The 26,028-nt window shown below is 37.7% G+C and overlaps 1 protein-coding gene across 2 annotated transcripts in view; it reads left to right on the top strand.

Annotated features, from left to right (window-relative positions):
* LOC103407895 (pentatricopeptide repeat-containing protein At5g27110) overlaps window positions 1-24,981 on the top strand; it is a 56,215-nt gene extending 31,234 nt beyond the window's left edge. For both annotated transcript variants that reach the window (XM_070819152.1, XM_070819151.1), the window contains one exon: window positions 24,482-24,981. The gene's annotated coding sequence lies outside the window, so the exon portion shown is untranslated. The remainder of the gene's footprint in view (window positions 1-24,481) is intronic.
* The last annotated feature ends 1,047 nt before the right edge of the window (window positions 24,982-26,028 follow it).

Raw genomic sequence — 26,028 nt, forward strand, 5'->3', positions numbered from 1 at the left:
TTCTTTTGAAAAATGTTATGTTAGGGTTCATAAATAAAAAACCTTGCAAACTTTTCAAAAAGTTTAATCCTAAAATAAATGGATATGATCCTACTGGTGAAACAAATGTTAATGGTAAATTAAATTGTTGTTTTTCTACTTTAATAAACTCATTATTTATACAATGTGTTAAGTAAACTGGTCTCTCGTCAAATTGTGTTATTCTTACTGGTTTTTCTAATTTTTGTCTATATTTTTCTGGTACTAACTCTTCTCTTATGACACTCTTTGTACTCCTTGTATCTATCATACCTATGGTTTGTATCTTATGTTCTTTTGCTAATTCTATTTTGCAATTTATAGTGATTAAATAACTATTTTTTGGTTTTTCTATACTATGAACAATATTTCCTAATATTTCTGATTCTGCTGAATTAACTTCTAATAACCTATTACTATAACATTTTTCACATAATATTGAGTATGTGTTGTAGTATTTATTTGCAACTAATTTATTACACTTATGACATTTTTCTGGCCAACCTAAATTAATGTATTTATATTCTTCTTCATGCTGTTCTTCTATGAATGCACACATATACTCTTCTAGATCACTATTTGTGCTACTTGAATCTTCCGAGTCTGAATCTATCATGTTAATACTCTCTATACTATAAATACTCTCATTATCACTTAAATTATCTAAACTGTATATTGACTGAATATCCTTATCTTCTTCTAACTTAAACAACTCCATCAAATGTACTTTTTCTTTCGACTGTTTACCTAATTTTGGACATTTAGGTCTAATATGTCCAGCTTCTCCACATGAATAACATTTACAACTACTCTTATCTTTTGGTGCTTTATATTTCCTAATCCAAGGTATGCCACTTCTTTTTCTAAATTGTTTTGGAATATATTTTCTTTTCCTATATGTTCTTGAAGGTCTTATACTGAAATTCTTATGTTGTTTGTAGGGTTTATATGACTTATATTTCTTTTTGTGTATTTTCTTATCTTATTTTTCTTATGGCAACCATACTGTTGTGGTAAATCTATATTTTTACAACTCATGTAAAATTGTTTCCTAATTTGTCTCTTAGCCTTTATTTGACTACACTCTTGTCTAAGTATATCATATACATGTTGAATTCTAGGTCCTATAACAATATCATTTTTCTTCGAATGCTTTTGCCATTCATTCCAAATCTTTTCACCTATTAGTTCTTTTATTTTTGTCATATAAGTATCTAATAAATTAATATCACTAATTCTACTTGTTCTTCCTAAATATTTAAAGAAATATGTTGTATACTCAACTATATACTGTAAATCGCAAATTTGTAATTGTTCTAAATTTCTAATTGCTCTTATTTGTTCTTGTTCGCTTCTGCCATCTAACCTATTATGATCTAAAAACTCTTGTTTAATCAAAATAACAAAACCATCAATATTGAAATGTGTTTTAGCTGCCTGATGCTGTTCTGGATTTTGGACTTTCCATGATTGGAAATAATAAAAAACTAAACCATCCAAAGTATGTTCAAAGTAATCTAACATGTTTTGTGAATTACTAAAATGTAACATTAATGCTGCATGTACGCAGCCTTTTTCCCATCTCTCAATCGTTCTTTCCCAATCTTGTGGATCTACATTATCTAAATTTAATATATTACCAGCTATATTAATTTGTTCTAACCCTCTCAAATATGGAATCCTATTTTTTCTTGGTTTTATCATACTTTCTTCCATATAGTCAACTTTTGCTTTTTCATTATATTGTTCATTTGTTGGTCTAAAAAATTGTAGATCGGTTCTGCTTGCGTGTCCTGGATTTTCTACTCCTGATGTACTACTTTCTTCTGCTGGATTACATTCTGCTTTCAATTCTAATAAATTATTATATTCTTTTGATCCTAAAATGTGTTCTACTCCTATTTCTAAGATTAAAATTTTCATTTCTTCGTCTGGAATTTTATGTAGTCCTAAATCATATGTCTTATATTTTTCCCAATATTGTTCTTCATCTAAATGATCAATATCTTCTATAAGTTTATCTACAGTATGATCAAAATTTTGTTCAACTAAATTAATATCTAAATTATCAAAAGCCATATGTATACTTTCATTTTCAATTTCACTCTCATATTCTTCTATTTTTTCTAGTTGCTTATAATTACTAAACCTAAATGTTGCTTGACCTGTACTAGTTTCATATATTTGTACTTTATCTGGTTGTCTATTTTGTGCTACTTGTAAATTAGGTAATGTCCGCTGAGTTCTTTCTAAAAAGCTATTATCTACGGGTTTTGCTTCTATCATATTTACATGTTTACTGCCAAATGTTTGAACTAAATTTTGAAACTCTAAATTAAACTTATGATTATATCTATCAGACACTTTACCTATATACATTAAGCTAATACACAAATTTTTATACTCTCCTTTCATATTATAATTTTTTGTTCTTATGCTCACTTTAATATATTTACTAAATTCATTAATCGTCATAACATAATTTGGAATACAACCTATGACTGCTAAGTTTGAACTTAAGTCTACTTCAGCTGTTGCTATTGCTGCTTGTTGGTGATTATCCCATCTATCATCATATATGTATACTAAAGCTTTTGTACCTACTTGTGCTCTGGTTAATCCTGCTGTTCCAATTAATATTGTTCCTATATGAATCTGACTAAAATGTGATTTTCTCAAATGAGTAATTGCTTCTTTACTAATTAGATTAAGTGTGACTTCTTTATCAATACAGCTAACTTCATGTTGACTGATGCTGCTTACAATTCTACTTCTGTTTTCAAATAAACCTAATTGATACAAGTTATATTTATTTTTCTGTGTTCTCTCAAAACCTCTTCGAATAAATTCTTGTGCTTCTTCTTCATTTGGATAAATATCTTCCGCTGTAACTACTTTTTTTCCTTTTTTCCTAAAGAGTTCCATTTTCTATTATCAAAAGGATTTAGCTTAGGTCTTCTATTATTATTTGCACTCAAAGGTAAATTTTCTAATTTATCTAGCAAGGATGGTGGAAGTGATGAAGATGCGTTATGTAAAACTTGGTTTATTTCTACTATTTGTTCTTCAACTTGATCTAATTTTTCAGCTAAACTTAAAACTAATTGGATAATCAAATTATTTTGCCTAATGGGAATATTACTACTGGATACTTGTGTTGAAAAATTTGTTAATCCTACTGGTTCTTTATCTAATTTACTAATTTCTTTCAAAGCTTGAATATATTTTCTGCTAGTTCTAGAATCTGTCATTAAACTAATAATTTATCTATTTTATTATGCAGCTTATCTACTTGGTCACTCAACTCCTTTTGTACGAATTGAATTTTTTGAACTTCTAATTTAGTTGTTCAACTATTTCTAATGACCTAAGTTCTACTTGCTTTGGCTTACTATCTATGAGGTTAACAAGCTCTTTTATCTCTCTTTTGCTAGGAAACCTTTGAATATTTTTATTATTATCTTCTAACTGAGATGTAATATAATCTAAATTTTGTCTAATTATCTTTATGGAATTTTTTTGAAAATGTTCTAACAACTGGTTTAACAAATGATTATGCTTATTATTTTCTGCTTGACTAATAATAAGATCTACAATACTATTGGCTTGCGGATTTTCTTCACTGTGCAAAATATGATTATGCTTTCTTGATGGAAAATGACAAACTAAACTATTTTGGTCTAAAGTTATTTTTCTTTTTTTTGAGGTTCACTAATTTCTAAATTAAGATAATCTATCATAAACTACAGTCTACCCTTCTCTAGAGTTACAGCTAACTGGTTTATTAAAAACTCTCTTTCTTCTCTCAAGGTCTCTAAAGCTTGATCTGTTGTTCTTTTTGCTTCTAAAACTTTATGCTGCACTTCTGTGTTATTATATTTACGAATAAATGAAGGATGTTCAAGATAGCCAAGATAAAACTTTTGCTTCTTCAAAGTACTGATAATTCTTTTAGATATATATGTTAATCTTCTCTTTATGCTAGTTATAGTTGGATGTCTGGGACAATAAATACCTGGTAATTGTGGTTGACAGGGTCTACAGGGACAATAATATCTGTTGTTCATACACAATAAACAAATATGATATTAGTTGTATCAATGACTTCTATCCTCAAGGTACTTTACTATTATGCTTATATTATTAAAATGCTAAACTTGGCTTTGATACCATATTCGAAACGCATGCTCGGTTAAATAGTCGGATAACCATTATAACAACTAGACATAGAACCTTGTACATGGAACTCGACATGTTTCAGCATGACGGCCACTCACAGTACAAGTATAAGGCCTTAACGGCTAAACTCAGAGGTCCGAAGAACTCAGAGGTACCCTGGTTAATGTCCAGTTATTTGTATGGCAAACATTCAACTATAACAGAGTTCTCGAACAAAGTATGATCGTCAGTTTAGCAAGTTAATAATATAACCACAATAGTGTTTCCTTGTTTTGGACTAGAAGTCTAATTAAACAAATACACTAAAAAAGGAAAAGAAAACTTACTTAAGACTTGGAGATTGCTTGAATATGTACACTTGAACTTTTATTGATATATGGAATGTTTACAGAGATAGTTGTTTACAAGAAAGTGATTACAAAGAAGTGTTTACAAGGATGCTATGAAGGCTACGAATGCTTGAGTGTATGAAGTGAGTATGGTGTTTTCAGATGTTGAGATAGGTGTGTGGTATTCAGGTGAATTCTGTATGGGAGGAAATGCTCCCTTATATACAAAATCTAATTCTTCAAAAAATAATATTTCATCTATTTACAATTTTTTGAATAGTGACAACACATTGTTTCTGAAAGCTGTCAGCACTGTTTCTGAAAGCTGGCTGTCTTGTCTTTGCTTGAATGTCATGTGAATTTATGTTGTCTTGGTTGCTGCAGTGTTTACTGAAGGAAAAATTTTGTCCTAGCTAAGAACAAGTAAGAACATTTGAATACATATGCAAACTATTAACACATTAAAGTAGGCATGCATTAAAAAACAATTCATAAAACCCATGACTTTCAAAGCCTAGTATATGGTGAACCAATAAACTCTTTAACAACATTAAAGAGAAGGAAATATTTAGAGTTTCTTTACCCTTGAAGCTCATCCTTGATTACAAAAGGGATTCACCCAAGTGGAGGGCCTTCAAGTCACCTCCTTGCTCCTTGGATCTTCCTTGTGATTTTCCTCCTTTTAGTGCTCCTTTGCTTCTTTGAGGATTTGAGGATTAGTTCTCCAAAAACATCAAAAGCTTGATGTCTCTAAGTCTCCACACCAAGGATGAAGTGTGAAGATGAAATGGATGACTTAGAGAAGAAAATATTGCTAGCTAAATCCCCTTTAAGTGGCCGGCCTCTTTAGAGAAAATGAGAGAAAGTGTTTCACCTCATTTCACCAAGAAAAACCCTAATTAGAAATAAAGCTATAAAGTTGATTTTATACTTCATTTCAAGTGAGTGGCAAACTTGTAATTAATCCAAGTTTGCTACCCTCACCCTTATGGCCGGCCTTACCTTTGTTATTGGGCTAATTGCCCATTTTGTTTTAGTTGTCATACAACTTAAACATAATGGGCCTTATGGACTAAAACGCTTTTGAGCCCTGAAGCCCAAAACCAACTTAAAAGCCCAATATGAACCTTTCGTAAAATTAATTAACTAATTAATTAATCTTGACCATTCTCAATTAAACCATTTAATTGCTTATCCATCTCATTTATATTTCTTCACTTTCACCCTTACTCGGTGTACGATCCATTAGGTTCCAATTAGCGAGGCAGTGGGCGATTGTTACTCTTAACGATCGATTGTGAATTGAAACAACATTTCAATTCTCCCTTTGATTAGTGTTTGCTAATCTTCAAGGCTTCCACAAACCATGAGTGACACCTAGCAGCATATCATGGTTACCCAAGCTAAGTAGAAGTGGTTGGAGAACCTATCCAGTTACAACTACAATGCAATACGGTCTTTCTCTAATACAATACTCTTAATCACACTGTTTGAGTGATAGTTTGTTTCATGTCTACTATCCAATGTGATACTTCTCTATATGATTCGATTGAATATGATTTGGAACAAATTTCCTAAGTCATATTCATATGCTTTGGCCAAAGACTCCCGAATCATATCTTAGAGTATTCTCCTTCCACCATAGAAGGTTAGAGATCCCTTGTTGTGCATTCATATGCCTACATGACTAGATAGCTTGATCCCAACAATGCCGTGGACACTCCAATGGAATGCCATTTAACATGATCAAAGATCAAGGACCTAACCATTAGACATCTATGATGCCTCAGGTCAAAGGACTACTTTGCATATTGCAACTATCGAGTTCTTACATGACATGTATGTTTGAACTCTCTTTTTGATCGTTGTTCAGTGTACTCGATTACTCTTTCGAGCACCTATGTGTTTGTCTTAGTGTCCAACACTAAATGACTTGAGACTTGTCATACTCGCGCTTGAGTCGACATAACACATACTAACCTTAGCGGATTGTCAATGCCCAATTGGCAATCCTATGGTGTTGGAAGTATGCCCACAAAGCCACTCATTTGATGTAATAGCTTTTTGGAATACTTATTATGTTAAACTTTTATATGTTTAATGGAGGGCAAATCTTATTGTTAATCACTGTTTATTGTATCATGTGTTTAAGCAATAAGTGAATCCAAGGAATGTATTTGTTCTAAGAGATAAGTGATCTAAGTGAGTTAGATTATCGAGACCTTTCTCTTATGTTCATTCCTAAAACGTTCCTAGCCATAGGATTGCCAATTGGGCATTGACAATCCGTTAAGGTTAGTATGTGTTATGTTGACTCAAGTGTGAGTATGACTAGTCTCAAGTGATTTGGTGTTGGACACTAAGACAGACACATAGGTGCTCGAAATAGTAATCGAGTACACTGAACTACGATCAAATCAGAGTTTGAACATACATGTCATGTAAGAACTCTAAGGTTGCAATATGCAAAGTAGTCCTTTGACCTGAGGCATCATAGATGTCTAATGGTTAGGTCCTTGATCTTTGATCCTGTCAACGGCATTCCCTCGGAGTGTCCACGGCATTGTTGGGGTCAAGCTATCTAGTCATGTAGGCATATGAATGTACAACAAGGGATCTCTAACCTTCCATGGTGGAGGGAGAATACTCTAAGATATGATTCTAAAGTCTTTGGCCAAAGCAAATGAATATGACTAAAGGAAGGTTGTTCCAAATCATATTCAAGGGAATCATAGAAGAAAGAATCACATTGGATAGTAGACATGAAACAAACTATCACTTAAACAATGTGATTAAGAGTATTGTATTAGAGAAGGACCGTATTGCATTGTAGTTGTAACTGGATAGGTTCTCCAACCAATTCTACTTAGCTTGGGTAACCATGACATGCTGCTAGGCGTCAACCATGGTTTGTGGAAGCCCTAATGGTTAGCAAACACTAATCAATGAAAGGGAGAATTGAAATGTGGTTTCAATTCATAATCGATAGTTAAAAGTAACATCGCCCACTGCCTCGCTAATTAGAACCTAATGGATCGTACACCGAGTAAGGATGTATGTGAAGAAATCAAATGAAATGGATAAGCAATTAAATGGTTTAATTGAAGAATGGTCAAGATTAATTAATTAGTTAATTAATTATACGAAAGGTTCGTATTGGGCTTATATGTTGGTTTTGGGTTTCGGGGCCCAAAAGCGTTTTGGTCCAAAAGGCCCATTATGTTTAAGTTGTATGACAACTAAAACAAAATGGGCAAATAGCCCAATAACACCAAGGAGGCCGGCCATTAGGGTTGGATGGGCAAAGTTTGCTTAATTGCAAGTTTGCCACTCACCAAAGAAATGAAGTATAAATTCAACTTTATAGCTTTAGGGTTTGGTAAGTTGAAATTTGATGAGACATTTTCTCTCTATTTCTTCTAAGAGGCCGGCCATTAAAGGAAGAAATATCTAGCAATCTCTTCTTCTTTTAATCATCCATATCATCTTCACAAGATACAACCTTGGTGAAGAGACTTAGAGACATCAAGCTTTTGGTGTTTTGGAGAACAAATCCTTTTTCCTCAAATCATCAAAGGAGCACTAAAGGGAGGAAAACACAAGAAGGATTCAAGGAGCTTGGAGGTGACTTGAAGGCCCTCCACTTGGGTGAATCCCTTGTGTAAACAAGGATGAGCTTCAAGGGTAAAGAATCACTAAATTCTTCTTTCTCTTTAATGTTGTTAAAGAGTTCATTTTGGTTCACCATATACTAGGCTTTGAAAGTCATGGGTTTTATTGAATTGTTTTTGGATGCATGACTATATTAATGAGTTAATAGTATGCATATGTATTCAAATGTTCATACTTGTTCTTAGCTAGGACAAAATTTTTCCTTCAAGTGGTATCAGAGCCTAGGCCTAGTTTATGGTGAATCCTTTTGGGTTTTGTGACTTTCATATTTTGTGATTTAAATGTTGTAAATGTTACAAGCTTTGTTCTTGCTTTTGAATTTATAAATTTTGCTAGAAAATTTAGCATCTCAAATGTTGTAGATGTATTTCATTTAAGCATGAATATTGGAACTAAAATTTGGTGCCATGTGTTTTGGGAAATTCGGCCAAATCCAAAGGGTGATTTTTTGGGTTCATGTTTGTCTTGTTAAAATGGTTTTAAAGTGACTTTTGGAACCCCTAAGTACCCTAGGATGTTAGCCCTCTTTTGAATGGTGAAAATTTGAGTTTTGGTAAGTGAAAAACATTCATGGAGCTATTATGAGTTTTCATGAGTGTTCTTCAATGTTCTTGAAGTTCTTGCCAAGAACATAAAGTTTTGAAGTTTTGATTCAAAAGTTTTATGTTTTTCATAAAGTTTTGGTTTAAATTTTGATGATTGAGGTTATTGGTGAGATGTGATGAAATGATTTTAATATTTGTCATAATTAGTCATAGACTTTATTTTTCAAACAAATCATCACTTTCATCATTTTCCTCACCCACCAAAAACCACTAGCAAAATTTTTTAGATTTTTTTTTTCAAATTTTTCCCAAATGGCCGGCCACCCCAAGTGGGGTTAATTTTGGGGCCCTTTGTGCAATTACATAAAGTTTTAGATACTTTTGTGTATTTGCATTTTAGCCCAAAAAAGTTTACGTTTTTACGTTGTGGCCCAAATGTTGTGGTCATAGTTTCCTTTTGGCCCAAAAGGATGAGAACAAAATTGTTTTGTCTCTTTAAATGAGAATTGGATTTTCATTTCATTTAGTTCCATTTAAATCAATTCTATGGATCCAAAAACCAATTGTTTAAAGTTGTTTTCTTAGTTAATTTGATTGATTAAGAAAAGGGTGATTATGAACCAAAGGCCACTATAATTGAGCTATGTGATTGGCCGATATACATTATGAATGTTTGGGTTTTAGTAGTATAGGTTTGAATGTAATTTGATTAATTCATTTGTTGTAAATGGACATAAGTCCATCATTTGATTTGTGTTGTAAAAGGGCATAAGCCCTTATTATTATTTCATGTATTCCTTTTTGTTTATATGTATGCAAAATGGAATAGTTGGGTCCAACGCCCAATAGGAAATAACGGTTTAATTGGATTAAACGCGTAACTAAAATCAACAACTATCTACCTTAAACCCAAGGTCCAACACAAGGCTCGTGTTGGATCAAATCAAACGGTTCATAATCATCCTAAAACCTAATATGACTATATAGTCCATATGAGGATGCAATGCATTCGTTAGTAGTTCCATATAGTCTCGCTTGTTTCAACAAAACAGTGGGAGTATTATATGCTACTAAATTCATATTGACTTGGACCAATAGTTGTGATAGGCCCAAGTTCTTTTAATGTGATTAAAATGTTTTGATGTAGCCCAAAACTACTCCCTCAAAAACCGGATATTAAGTTGATAAGCGAGAGATGTTTTGAACATCTCTTCGTAGGCCTTCCACCGTGGTGGGCTCCAATCGTTTGTGACTCATGCACCGGCTTCACCCTATAATGGGGAAGGACAAAGTATGTGCTTACATCCAGGAGGAGTCCATAAACATATGATGAGGTGAGTGTAGACAACGAGTATGACCAACATGATATAATTCTGAGGTTGTGCTTGAACCTCTGCATAAACTAAGCATGGTGGGAATGACTTAACTAAGTGCAATGGTGCCAACATGATATAATTCTGAGGCAAACATTCTCTAGAGGCCAAACTAGATGGGTAATTGCAAAAGGTTGTTGCAAATGAATAATGCGTTATTCTCTCATCATTATTTTTGCTAACCAACATGATATAATTCTGAGGTGGGCTTGGTAATGGTGAGTCTCCCATAACCCGCTAAGAGTTCAATATAACTCTCGAATTCTATTGAGGGATGTGGAATTTGCCAAAAATAGTGGGTGGTACTATTTGATTCAAAGACCCAATCAAATAGTTTTATACAACAATCTAATACGATTTCTGTTATGTTATGTAGTGAACGACATGCCTAAAATTATACCCACCATTATACTTGACAAAAGGGGCCTTAAGGGCCAACGTTTCCTTGCTTGGTATCGCCACATTGAGAATGTCTCAAAGGTGAAAGACATATTGTATGTGCTTAAGCAATCCCCTCCTCATGTACCTCCTACGAAATTAGCTTCAAAGGAGGAGTGTCAAAACTATGTTAGACACTATGAGGATGACTTACAAGCCAAATGCTTAATCCTCACTTCACTTAGTAAGGAGCTTATGAAGCTTTCTTGTGCCATGGTTGAAAGTTTGCATAAGATGCATGACATTGAGACTAGTAATGTACGATTCTCAAATGTTTGTAGTCTAATGAATGCCAAAATGGCAATGGGGACATCGGTCCATAAACATGGACAAAAGATGGAAAAGATATTTAAAAATCTTAAAAGTTTAGGAACTTCCATCGATGGGAAAATGGCCCAAGATTTTTTCCTTGCATCTCTCTCGGATGATTTCACTAAGTTTATTGTAAACTATAAAGTGAATAGATTCGATCATTCTTTGAAAGAGATGATCGACATGTGCTGTAAATTTGAAAAAGGTTTCAAAAGGGACAGTGGGAGTGAGAATGCAATGATAAGGAAAAGGTTGCATAAGAAGAAGGCAAACAAAGGAACATGTTTTCATTGTGGAAAGGATGAACGTTGGAAGAAGAAATACAGGGTGCGCATTGCGAGCCTTATGACACGAACTTTTGAAGAGACTATTTCTGTCATAGAGAGTGCTTTTACAGTGAGCTCCAGTTCCTGGATATTTGATTCAGGCGCTAGTCAACATATCTGCAATACGTTGCAGGGACTAGCAGGGAGCAGGCCACTGCGCAATGAGGAGATGGTTGTGCGAGTTGGGAACGGCACTAAAATCTCTGCAAAAGCAATAGGCACCTACATGCTTAACCTACCCTCTGGGGAAGTCCTGGAACTTAAAAATTGTTTATATTTTCCTTCATGTATAAAGAATTTGATTTCCATCTCTAAGCTTTTACGAGATGGGCACTCAGTATTGTTTGACAAAATGAGTTGCACTTTATACTTGAACGGTCGTATTATCTCTCATGGTAATATGATAGATGGACTTTTTCACCTAGAGATGAATAGTGGGATGCACTGTATTGAAAGCGGGAATACCTCAAAACCCAAAAGGGCTAGAGAAGAAGTTAACCAAGAAAAGATGTGGCATCTTAAACTTGGACATGTGAACCTTGATAAGATTCGCAAGATGTCGAAAGACGGATATATCCGCCCATTAGGTAATGACCAGATGGGTACTTGTGAGTGTTGCTTGAAAGGGAAAATGACCAAATCTCCATTTACTGGAAAAGGAGAGCGTGCCAATGAAATTCTAGGGTTAATCCACACTGACGTATGTGGACCTATGTCTACTACGTCGAGAGGAGGCTTCTCCTACTATATCACATTCACCGACGATCACTCTCGGTTTGGCTATGTGTATCTTATGAAGTACAAGTCAGAATCCTTTGAAAGATTCAAAGAATTCAAGAATGAAGTTGAGAAGCAAACTGGGAAACAAATAAAGACTCTAAGATCGGATTGAGGGGGTGAATATCTGAGTAATGAGTTCCTAGATTATCTCAAAGAGTGTGGAATTGTATCACAGTGGACTCCACCAGGAACTCCTCAACATAACGGAGTTTCTGAGAGGAGAAACCGAACCTTGATGAACATGGTTCGTTCTATGATGAGTTCCGCTGATCTACCAATATCATTCTGGGGATATGCACTACACACAGCAGCTTATTTGATAAATGCAGTGCCCTCTAAATCTGTTCCACAAACACCATATGAGATATGGTATGGAAAGAAGCCAAGTCTTAAACATCTTAAGATTTGGGGTTGTCCAGCATACGTTAAGAAACAAGATGCTGAAAAGCTTGAATCGAGATCCATTAAATGCTATTTTGTGGGGTATCCTAAACAGACTTATGGATACGAATTCTATCACCCTGATGACCAGAAAGTCTTTGTCGCCAGAACTGCTATATTCATGGAAGATGAATTTGTTCTTAATAGAACAAGCAAGATAGAATTAAAAGAAATTAATGAGATTAATGACGAACCACAAACAAGCACTCAACAAGTTGACAACCCTGTTCCTGAACCCCAAGCTCCACGTAGATCTGAACGGGTTAGTAAGCCACCTAAGAGGTATGGCTTAGACAATGACTTTGATGAATTGTACCTTCTAGGTGACAATGAAACAAAGGAGGACCCTAGAGACTACACTGAAGCAATGTCCGACATTGATTCAAAGAGATGGCAAGAGGCCATGAAATCCGAGATGGATTCCATGTATCAAAATCAGGTCTGGACTCTTGTAGACCCTCCAGAAGGTATTGTACCTGTTGGAAACAAATGGGTCTTCAAGAGGAAGATAGGCGTTGATGGGAACGTGGAGACTTATAAGGCTAGACTAGTAGCCAAGGGTTACAGGCAAAGAGAAGGGATTGACTATGAAGAAACTTTCTCTCCTGTAGCCATGATTAAGTCCATTCGGATTTTGCTTGCGATAGCTGCGTACCATGATTATGAGATATGGCAAATGGACGTGAAGACGGCCTTTCTGAACGGCTACCTAGAGGAAGAGCTCTATATGACTCAACCCGAGGGTTTCGTGTCCAAGTCTGAAAAGACTAAGGTATGCAAGCTTCAAAGGTCCATTTATGGACTTAAGCAAGCCTCCAGGAGCTGGAACATTCGTTTCGACAATGAGATCAAAACGTTTGGTTTTACTCAAAACGAAGACGACAATTGTGTTTATCAAAAGGTCGTTGGGGATGCAGTTGTATTCCTAGTGTTATATGTAGATGACATATTACTATTCGGGAATGACACTGCAGTACTTTCTTCTGTAAAAATGTGGTTGTCCAAAACCTTCCACATGAAAGATTTGGGAGATGCATCTTATGTACTTGGGATAAAGCTCTATCGTGATAGATCCAGAAAATTAATTGGATTATCCCAATCTATGTACATTGATAAGGTGCTAAGTAGGTTCCAAATGGAACAATCTAAGAAAGGTTTTCTTCCTGTTGGACATGGAATTCACCTTTCTAAATCCATGGAACCTAAAACTCCTGAAGAGATACGGCAAATGAGTTATATTCCTTATGCTTCTGCCATAGGGAGTCTCATGTATGCCATGATATGCACGAGGCCTGATATCGCATATGCTGTGAGCATTACTAGTCGATATCAATCTAACCCAGGATCAGAACACTGGATAGCTGTCAAGACGGTCCTTAAGTACTTAAGAAGAACAAAGGACATGTTCCTCGTATATGGAGGAGCATCAGAGTTGCGAGTGGAAGGCTATACAGACGCAGATTTCCAATCTGACGTCGATGATAGAAGTTCCAACTCCGGATATGTATTCACTCTGAATGGTGGGGCTGTCAGTTGGAAAAGCAAGAAGCAAAGTGTAATTGCTGATTCCACGACAGAGGCTGAATATGTCGCTGCAGCTGAAGCCGGCAAAGAAGCGTTCTGGATGATGAAGTTCATTACTAAACTTGGAGTGGTTCCAACCATTACATCACCAGTAACTTTGTACTGTGATAATAATGGGGCGATAGCTCAAGCCAAGGAACCCAGGGCACATCAAAAGAACAAGCATATTGACAGACGCTTTAATATCATTAGAAGATATGCTGCCGAGGGGAAAATAAACATCCTCAAAGTTGCTTCAGCCGATAACGTAGCAGATCCACTCACAAAGCCAATGTCTCAAATCCAGCTTGACCGTCATATGGAAAAGATGGGTATAAGATACATGGGAAGGTGGCTTTGAGTGCAAGTGGGAGATTGTTGGAAATATGCCCACAAAGCCACTCATTTGATGTAATAGCTTTTTGGAATACTTATTATGTTAAACTTTTATATGTTTAATGGAGGGCAAATCTTATTGTTAATCACTGTTTATTGTATCATGTGTTTAAGCAATAAGTGAATCCAAGGAATGTATTTGTTCTAAGAGATAAGTGATCTAAGTGAGTTAGATTATCGAGACCTTTCTCTTATGTTCATTCCTAAAACGTTCCTAGCCATAGGATTGCCAATTGGGCATTGACAATCCGTTAAGGTTAGTATGTGTTATGTTGACTCAAGTGTGAGTATGACTAGTCTCAAGTGATTTGGTGTTGGACACTAAGACAGACACATAGGTGCTCGAAATAGTAATCGAGTACACTGAACTACGATCAAATCAGAGTTTGAACATACATGTCATGTAAGAACTCTAAGGTTGCAATATGCAAAGTAGTCCTTTGACCTGAGGCATCATAGATGTCTAATGGTTAGGTCCTTGATCTTTGATCCTGTCAACGGCATTCCCTCGGAGTGTCCACGGCATTGTTGGGGTCAAGCTATCTAGTCATGTAGGCATATGAATGTACAACAAGGGATCTCTAACCTTCCATGGTGGAGGGAGAATACTCTAAGATATGATTCTAAAGTCTTTGGCCAAAGCAAATGAATATGACTAAAGGAAGGTTGTTCCAAATCATATTCAAGGGAATCATATAAGAAAGAATCACATTGGATAGTAGACATGAAACAAACTATCACTTAAACAATGTGATTAAGAGTATTGTATTAGAGAAGGACCGTATTGCATTGTAGTTGTAACTGGATAGGTTCTCCAACCAATTCTACTTAGCTTGGGTAACCATGACATGCTGCTAGGCGTCAACCATGGTTTGTGGAAGCCCTAATGGTTAGCAAACACTAATCAATGAAAGGGAGAATTGAAATGTGGTTTCAATTCATAATCGATAGTTAAAAGTAACATCGCCCACTGCCTCGCTAATTAGAACCTAATGGATCGTACACCGAGTAAGGATGTATGTGAAGAAATCAAATGAAATGGATAAGCAATTAAATGGTTTAATTGAAGAATGGTCAAGATTAATTAATTAGTTAATTAATTATACGAAAGGTTCGTATTGGGCTTATATGTTGGTTTTGGGTTTCGGGGCCCAAAAGCGTTTTGGTCCAAAAGGCCCATTATGTTTAAGTTGTATGACAACTAAAACAAAATGGGCAAATAGCCCAATAACACCAAGGAGGCCGGCCATTGGGGTTGGATGGGCAAAGTTTGCTTAATTGCAAGTTTGCCACTCACCAAAGAAATGAAGTATAAATTCAACTTTATAGCTTTAGGGTTTGGTAAGTTGAAATTTGATGAGACATTTTCTCTCTATTTCTTCTAAGAGGCCGGCCATTAAAGGAAGAAATATCTAGCAATCTCTTCTTCTTTTAATCATCCATATCATCTTCACAAGATACAACCTTGGTGAAGAGACTTAGAGACATCAAGCTTTTGGTGTTTTGGAGAACAAATCCTTTTTCCTCAAATCATCAAAGGAGCACTAAAGGAGGAAAACACAAGAAGGATTCAAGGAGCTTGGAGGTGACTTGAAGGCCCTCCACTTGGGTGAATCCCTTGTGTAAACAAGGATGAGCTTCAAGGGTAAAGAATCACTAAATTCTTCTTTCTCTTTAATGTTGTTAAAGAGTTCATTTTGGTTCACCATATACTAGGCTTTGAAAGTCATGGGTTTTATTGAATTGTTTTTGGATGCATGACTATATTAATGAGTTAATAGTATGCATATGTATTCAAATGTTCATACTTGTTCTTAGCTAGGACAAAATTTTTCCTTCATATGGCTAGGAACGTTTTAGGAACGAACATAAGAGAAAGGTCTCGTTAATCTAACTTACTTAAATCACTTATCTCTTAGATCAAATACATTCCTTGGATTCCCTTATTGCTTAAACACAAGATACAATAAATAGTGATTAACAATAAGCTTTGCCCTTCATTAAACATATAAAAGTTTAATACAATAAGTATTCCAAAAGCTATTACATCAAATGAGTGGCTTTGTGGGCATACTTCCAACATTTACCACATTTTCTTTTGCATGTGAATCTATATTGTCTTGGTTGTTGCCACATATCCTTTTGCATGCAAATGCTTTCTGAAAATGTCAATCACTTTTTTCTTCTTTTGGATGTATCCACATGAACTTTGCATAAAACTGACCCAATCTTGTACATATGTGTGAAGGGTAGGATCGGTATTTTTGAAAAAATCTGTCCTGATGATTAAAAGTAAAGTTTTGAGGGTGTTTTGGTTAGTTTTCCATATAGTATAATGTTCTCTTTCCAAACTCTAGACTGTTTTCAGGCAAAAATCTACCTAATAAGTGGGTTGGATTCATAGATTGCTTATGTTGGTACAGTATCTGTGAGAGAATAATATATATATATATATATATATATATATAGAGATAGAGAGAGAGAGAGAGAGAGAGAGAATTTTATATGCACTATAGAAGTTTAACATATAATTAGTATACCATACTGTATTCCCAATTTATATCATTGCTGAATGCAGTCGGAAGCGATTTAGTGAGAACTATAGAAGTTTAACATATCATTAGTATACTCATACTGTATTCCTAATTTATATCATTGTTGAATGCAGTCGGAAAACTCCGCCTGTGTAAGTTTTCTTACATTGCTGGTCCCAAGCCCGGGTAAAGGAGGAGGGGGAGGGCGTCAGGTAGTCGACAGCCGGCACTCCTCGATTACGTCGAATCCTTATGAAAATGAATCAAGAACGAAATCGCACTAAAGCTAGGGCGTCACCCGTAAGTGGCGCACTGTGTGGCCCGATCACAGTGATAAGTGAGTAAGGGTCGCTGTATCTCCATCGGCACCCGGATGCAGTGTTAAATGAGCAAGGAGGCCATAGAAACTTCTTTTCAAACGACTCCACTCAAAGTTGTTTGGGAGCATATGCTCATATCAACTTTACACATGACACACAAAAGAAGTACTTTGATCCTATTGGACGGGGGACGGTGAAGAAGCTAGGACAGAAGGGTAGAGTTCAAGAGAGTAGAATGCGTTTAGGAACGTGGAATATAGGAAACTTAACGGGAAAATCTATGGAAGTAGTGGAAGTTATGGTGAGGAGAAGGATAAATATTATGTGCCTACAAGAAACTAAGTGGGTTGGTCTTAAGGCAAAGGATCTAGAAAACTCAGGGTTTAAACTTTGGTATTCGGGCACAAATAGAACGAGAAACGGTGTTGGCATCATCGTGGACAAGACCTTGACACAAGATGTTGTAGATGTCAAGAGGGTAGGAGATAGAATCATGGCAATCAAGATTGTAATAGGACAAGAACTCATCAATGTGATTAGTACGTACGCACCTCAAGTAGGGCTAGAAACGAGTTCGAAGGAGAAATTTTGGGAAGACCTTGGAGACTTGGTGCAGGGAATTGCCCAGACGGAGAAGTTATTTATAGGAGGAGATTTAAATGGACACGTGGGCAGGGAGACAGGCAACTATGGAGGTTTTCATGGTGGCCATGGTTTTGGGGAGAGAAACGAGGATGGGGAAGCTATCTTGGATTTTGCAATGGCATATGATCTCTTCTTAGCCAACACCTTCTTTAAGAAGAGAGAAGAACATGTGATCACCTACAAGAGTGGGTCGTCAAAAACACAAATAGATTTTCTTCTAATGAGGAAAGGGGATCGTATAACTTGTAAGGATTGCAAAGTTATACAGGGAGAGAGCTTGGCTAATCAACATCGCTTGTTGGTGATGGATGTACATATCAAAAGAGTGAGAAAAAAGAACAAGACTTGGAAGTGCCCAAGGACTAGATGGTGGAATCTAAAAGGAGAAAAACAAGCCATTTTCAAAGAGAAAGTAATCACCTAGTGTGTGTGGGATAGAGAGGGGGAAGCTAGCCAAAGGTGGGATTCCATGGCTAGTTGTATCCGAAAAGTAGCAAAAGAGGTATTAGGAGAGTCCAAGGGCTTTGCTCTACACCAAAAGGAATCTTGGTGGTGGAATGAGGAGGTACAAACAAAGGTGAAGGCTAAGAAGGAATGTTGTAAAGCTTTATACAAGGACATGACCGATGAAAATGGTGAAAGGTATAGAAGAGCGAAGCAAGAGGCCAAGAAAGTTGTGAGAGAAGTTAAGTTAGCGGCTTATGACGATATGTATAAGCGACTAGATACAAAAGAAGGAGAGTTGAATATCTATAAACTAGCTAGAGCAAGGGAAAAGAAGACAAGGGACCTAAACCAAGTGAGGTGCATCAAGGATGAGGATGGAAATGTTCTTGCTACAGAGAACGCGGTCAAAGACAGATGGAGAGGTTATTTTCACAATCTTTTCAATGAAGGATATGAAAGGAGTACTTCTTTAGGGTAGTTGAGTAACTCAGAAGAGTGTAGAAACTACTCTTTTTATCGTCGAATCAGAAAGGAAGAAGTGGTTGTAGCTTTGAAGAAGATGAAGCATAGAAAAGCAGTGGGCCCAGACGATATACCGATCGAAGTGTGGAAAGTCTTGGGAGAGACAGGTATAGCATGGCTCACTGACCATTTCAATATGATTTTGAAAACGAAGAAGATGCCAAATGAGTGGTGAAAGAGCACTTTGGTGCCTATCTACAAGAATAAGGGCGACGTACAAAATTGCATGAACTATAGGGGTATTAAGCTAATGAGTCATACAATGAAGCTCTGGGAGAAAGTCATTGAGCATAGACTGAGGCAAGAGACACGGGTTTCGGATAACCAATTCGGGTTCATGCCAGGGCGCCCAACCAAGGAGGCAATCTATCTCTTACGAAGATTGATGGAAAGATATAGAGATGGGAAAAAGGATTTACACATGGTCTTTATAGATTTGGAAAAAACGTATGATAGGGTCCCAAGAGACATTCTTTGGAGGATTTTAGAGAAGAAAGGAGTACGAGTAGCATATATCCAAGCTATAAAGGATATGTATGAAGGAGCAAAGACTGCCGTAAGAACTCATGAAGGACAAACCGAAAGCTTCCCTATAACTGTAGGATTACATTAAGGCTCATCCTTAAGTCCTTACCTTTTTGCGTTGGTAATGGATGAGTTAACATGACATATTCAAGATGATATTCCTTGGTGTATGCTTTTCGTAGACGATATAGTGTTGATAGATGAAACTCAGGAAGGGGTAAATGCGAAGCTTAACCTTTGGAGAGAAGTGTTGGAATCTAAAGGTTTTCGCCTAAGCCGATCAAAGACAGAATATATGGAGTACAAGTTCTGTACAAATGGAGGCCAAAATGAGTTAGGGGTGAGGATTGGAGATCAGGAAATACCAAAGAGCGATCGTTTTCGCTACTTAGGATCTATCTTGCAAAAGAACGGAGAATTAGATGGAGATCTCAACCATAGAATACTAGCTGGATGGATGAAGTGGAAGAGTGCATCCAGTGTGTTGTGTGACCGCCGTATGCCACTGAAGCTCAAGGGAAAATTTTATAGGACAACAATAAGGCCGACGATGCTGTATGGCACAGAATGTTGGGCGGTGAAGCATCAACACATACACAAAATGGGTGTAGCGAAGATGAGGATGCTTCGTTGGATGTGTGGGCACACGAGAAAGGAAAAGATTAGGAATGAGGATATCTGAGGTAAAGTAGGAGTAGCCGAAATTGTAAGAAAGCTGAGAGAAAATCGGTTACGGTGGTTTGGACATGTGCAAAGAAGGCCTACTGACGCTCCGGTTAGAAGATGCGACTATGGGACAGAGGTTCAGGGCCGAAGGGGTAGAGGAAGACCTAGGAAAACTTTGGAAGAGACTCTAAGAAAAGACTTAGAGTACTTGGATCTAACGGAGGACATGACACATGACCGAGCACAATGGCGTTCTAAGATTCATATAGCCGACCCCACTCAGTGAAGAAGGCTTTGGTGTATTTAACACAATATGTTGAAATGAAGCAAAGCTTATTTATTGATATCCCCGATAAGTTACAAATATGTACATATACATGAGTCAAAATAAATAAACAAGAGGGTGCCTTCACAAAGGTTGCTTAGGAGAAGGCTCAGCAGTCGGTAGAGCCCCAGAAAGAGAAGGCACCGGAGGGGGATCATTCAAAGCCTCAGTACTGGACAGCACCCTAGAAGGAGGAGGCATCAGAGGTTGATCATTTGGAGCTTCATTACGCGGTACAGCCCCAGAAGACCAAAGCAATAAATGCCTTTGGAACAATTCCACAAACCGCTGATGATCAAGTAAAACCTGACCATCAGATTCCTTCATCTGGTCAAGCTTCCTCTTCATGTTTGTAGCATAGTCATGTGCGAGCCAGTGCAACTGTTTATTCTCATGCTTGAGCCCTCTAATCTCCTGTTTGAGACTGATCACTTCAGCCGCCAATGATTCAACTTGGCGGGTTCGAGCAAATAGGCGTTGGGCCATATTAGACACAGAACCTGCACACTGAACACTCAGAGCCAGAGAATCCTTAACAGCCAACTCATCAAACCGTTTGGAAAGTAGTTTGTTATCTTTGGGAGTGAGAAGGTTCCTGGCCACCACCGCAACGGTCATATCATTCTTCATCATGGAATTCCTAACGGTAAGAGGATCAGTAGGGGATAAGAAGGATAGGCGCCATATGTTGTCTGGAGAAGGCATGGCTGCCTCTTCAACAAGGTTCAAGTCAAAACGACAGTCGGAGGGGCTAGACATTTTCAAAGGTGTTGAAGAGAGAAGAGGTCGGACAAATCAAGATCTTAGAAGTGCAAGAATGGAGCTTCTACTGGTGGAAATTCAAGTGTGTTTTGGAACTTAATGCCAGCCTCTATAAAAATCTGCACTCAACAGAGCTTCAGAAATCGAAGAATCGCCTACCCAGAAATGGAAGAGGCGTTTGCTTTCTCAAAAGCTGGGCTGCTTAGAGACCACGAGGGCCGATCTCAGAAATCGAAGAGGCGTTTACTTTCTCAAAAGCTGGGTTGCTCAAAGACCACGAAGGTCGATCTCAGAAATCGAAGAGGCGCTTGCTTTCTCAAAAGCTGGGCTGCTCAGAGACCACGAGGGCCGATCTTAGAAATCGAAGAGGCACCTGCTTTTTTCAGCCTTGTCAACACCTATCACATGCACACTCAGCTTTGCTGAAATTACGGGCATTCTGTTGAAGATTTCTGGTGAAGTAGAAAGCACGTGAATCTTACTGTTCAATCATCCACTTTCCACACGCACCATCAGCTTATGGGTACCACAGATAACTTTTCCAAAGATCTCTGACAAAGTTTAGACACGTGAAGCTTGCAGCTCCCACTACATCGCTATGACCAAGAAGGGTAAAAGAATAGCAAAGAAACAGCACTAACAAAGTTTAGACACATAAATTTTGAAAGTCTAGCTACCATATTATTACGCACAAGGGTAAAGGAACAGCACCACTGCTGGATAATTGGAAAGTCTATGTGTGTCAACCTCTGTGCTCCGTGGCAAGGTAGACTAGCAAACATGCCCAACCTTTACTCATATTCGAGAAAACACTCCCAACAAGATTGCTTGCTCCAAAATCGAAAAGGTACCACCCTCCGAATCTCGAGAGCCAGACTCCCAACATGATTACTTTCTCAAAAATCGAAGAGACACCGCTCTCTGAATCTTGAGAGCCAGACTCCCAGCAAGATTGCTTTCTCAAAAATAGAAAAGGCACCGTTATCTGAATCTCGAGAGCCAGATCCCTGAAAGGATTGCTTGTTCGAAAACCGAAGAGGCACCGCTTTCTCAACTTTGAGAGCCAGATCTCCTTGGATAAAGCTTGTTTGTAATCTTCACACGCAACATTAGCTTTCCAGATATCACAGACCACTTTTTCAAATTGCTCTAACACACGTGAAGCTAGCAGCTCCCACTACCGTGCTATGACCAAGCAGGGTAAAGGAATAGCATTACTAATTGTTGTTAGGGAGACTCCTATATATGTCGACCTCCATCCTCAACGGATAGGCAGACCTGCAAAAATGCTCAACCCTTCCTCATATCTGAGAAGGCACTCCTAACAAAGCCTCTCGAAATACTCAGCTTTCTTTCCCCCTGATAATACCTCTGCAAACAAGCTACACCAGAGAAAGAATATCTCATATCATTAGGGTTAAAAGCAATAGTATCCCATATCATGCTTTTTCCCTGTCTTTTCCTTTGGCCTTGTTCTTACCTGCAAGACAAGGAGAAAGAGAGCAATCAGTCAGCACTTGAAATCAAGCTTCCAGCCAGGAACTGACTGCCTGGAACCCCTTACCTGATTAATTACCTGAAATTGCTCTCGAATACTCATCTTCAACATCTTATGCTTCTAGAGAAGATACCACATATGCCTGAGGAACAGATAGGGAAAGTGAGAAGGATACAAGGAAACATGTGGAGACAAGCGTAACAGAACACGTGCCGATACATTCATTACTTTGTCAACAGCAAAAGTATCCCATATCAGCAGGGTCAAACGTACTCTAGATTTGATGGACTTGTTTTGACCCTCAAATTCTTCAGTCAGCCTTATACTCTGGAGGAAACCAGAAAACCCTCCAGCCTAGTTCAAGAATAAGCTTGTGGAAAGTTACTTTTTCAAAAGCAAAAGTATCTCATATCATCTATTCTCCTTTTTCTTCTCTTTATCCTTCATGCTGCCTGCAAGATAGGGAGAATGAGAACAATCAGTCGGAACTCTAAATCAAACTTCTGATCTGGGACTGATTACTTGGAGCTCTGATTGCTTACCTTGTCTGTCACCTCTTTCAGCAGATCCCCTAGCTCGGCGATTTGGGGGACTTCTGCTACATGGTTTGTATCACGCTTGACCAAGCCTGAAACTACAAGTAAGCTTCAAGTGAAATTGATACATTACCTTGTGCATCTCCACCAGTTAAAGATACCACCCCTGGATGGAGGAAGAGTACTTCCAGAGAAGATGCCACATTTACCTATGAGACAGATAAGGCAAGTGAAGACGATACCACACTTCGGTACTTAGAAGTTTCGTGATTTACGAGATCATTCTCCCACAATATTTCCTAATGTCATTTGTACTAAATCATTCACTTGTACTCACTAAAGGAGAGCTTGAACCTATGTACTTGTGTAAACCCTTCACAATTAATGAGAACTCAAATACTCCGTGGACGTAGCCAATCTGGGTGAACCACGTACATCTTGTGTTTGCTTTCCTGTCTCTATCCATTTACATACTTATCCACACTAATGACCAGAGCAATCTAGCGAAGATCACAAACTTAATACTTTCTGTTGTACCAAAGTCCTCACTGATTTTGTGCATCAACAATCCTTAAGTCCTTACCTTTTTGCATTGGTAATGGATGAGTTAACAGGACAGATTCAAGATGATATTCCTTGGTGTATGCTTTTCGCAAACGATATAGTGTTGATAGATGAAACTCAGGAGGGGTAAATGCAAAGCTTAACCTTTGGAGAGAAGTGTTGGAATCTAAAGGTCTTCGCCTAAGCCGATCAAAGATAGAATATATGGAGTGCAAGTTCAGTGCAAATGGAGGCCAAAATGAGTTAGGGGTGAAGATCGGAGATCAGGAAATACCAAAGAGCGACCATTTTCACTACCTAGGATCTATCTTGCAAAAGAACAAAGAATTAGATGGAGATCTCAACCATAGAATACAAGCTGGATGGATGAAGTGGAAGAGTGCATCCGACGTGTTGTGTGACCGTCGTAGGCCACTGAAGCTTAAGGGAAAATTTTATAGGATGGCAATAAGGCCGACGATGCTGTATGGCACAGAATGTTGGGCGGTGAAGCATCAACACGTACACAAAATGGGTTTGGACATGTGCAAAGAAGGCCTACTGACGCTCCAGTTCGAAGATGTGACTACGGGATAGAGGTTCAGGGCCGAAGGGGTAGATGAAGACCTAGGAAAACTTTGGAAGCGACCCTAAGAAAAGAATTAGAGTACTTGGATCTAACAGAGGACATGACACAAAACCGAGCGCAATGGCGTTTTAGGATTCATATAGCCGACCCCACTTAATGGGAAAAGGCTTTGTTGTTGTTGTTGTTGTTGAATGCAGTCGGAAACGATTTAGTGAGAAACAAGCAGAACAGTGGTGGGCAGAGAACCGAGCAAGAGTATATGAACAATACAATGTGCGGATGGTAGACAAGTCTAGTGTAGGCATTGGGAGCGAGGACTTGGCTCGCTGACATGTAGGAGCAGTCATCTGTAAATGGGATTGATGTTTTTTCAGGTTCAAGCTTGGGTTACGAAGGTCTAATTCGTTAATTAGCGTTGGCTTTTATTCTCATAAAGGTTTGAAGAAGCAAAGGTTTGGTATAGGAGGGAGATTTTAAATGGGTTTGATTGCGTTTTTAATTTTTTCCATTTTTCTCTAATTTTGTTGTATTCCAACTTTTCCCTATGTTCCTTGTGTGGGGGTTTGAGGGTGAAAATGTAAATTCCTAAATGTGTTTACGCAATGGTTCATAAATGTGTTTACGCTGTGTATGTTCGAGGCATTGCCTACGCTAACATGCGCGCATTGTACATGATATAACCTTCTCTACGCTGCCATGTGATGTGAAGTGCACATAATTCACCAATCACAATGTTGTGTACTGGAACAATGGAACACAGTTGTAGAATCGATCCTCTTGGTTGGGCCAATCACTTGAATTTCCATGGCGGAGACGTTAAGCCCTAAATCCTTTGTTTTACAGAAAATTAAATGAAAAATGCTTCATAAACTTTTATTGGTATCTCATGTTTTGTTTAACGCATGATTTGTTAGTCGCTATATGACACATTGACACACTAAAGTTCAATAGAAATCATCTACTTGCATCCAGAGTCTACACGGCGTAAAAAAGCAAAGTAGCCTCTTCAATTGGACTCACGTATCGGCATGCTAAAGCTAATAACCGCATTAAACTCAATACGGCCCAATAAGCAAAGTAGCCCAACATGGTCAATTGATGTAGTCACTCCATGAATAATGCCCAACGCCTACACGGCGCAATTTGTTGGAGTTCTCTGGTTTTGGGTTTGAGACACAAAGTTGACAAAACATAAGTGATTCTCTGGTTGAAAATCTTGAGAGGACGTGTGTCATTTAACTGTGGCCAGAAATAGGCTGAAATACCTTTAGCATTTCTTAGCCCCATTGTGAATTGATCCTACCTTTTAGAGTGTGACTTCAGAATAAAAATAAAATCACATCATTATGTCGGTTATCACGCATTCCATTCAAAGAATAATTTTTAGCTTCAATTGCACTTTATGTGTTTGATTCAAGAGATATTTTAATTGAAAGAGCACCAAACCCTAGCTTCAATGGTGATGCTGGCCCTTTGCTAAGGCTTGGGTTGGAGGCACCCTCTCCTTTCCTCCTCCTAGCCTCTTCCATGCCCTCATACACCTTCCACAACCGTCTTTCTCGTTTTCCTTCCCTTTTTTCTTCCTCTCCCTTACCCTTTTTTAGCTCCCACTGCTTCAAATCGGCTCTGCCGGTTTTTGGGTCCTTGGCATGCCTTTTTGGTGATCATCGCCGCTTTCGTTCCTCTAGTTTGAGGTCTCCCTCATTTTCCTCATCTCTTTCATCTTCTCTCGAATTTCTATTTT

Source organism: Malus domestica, chromosome 03 (genome assembly GCF_042453785.1).
Source record: "Malus domestica chromosome 03, GDT2T_hap1".
In the NCBI taxonomy this organism is placed as follows: Eukaryota; Viridiplantae; Streptophyta; class Magnoliopsida; order Rosales; family Rosaceae; genus Malus; species Malus domestica.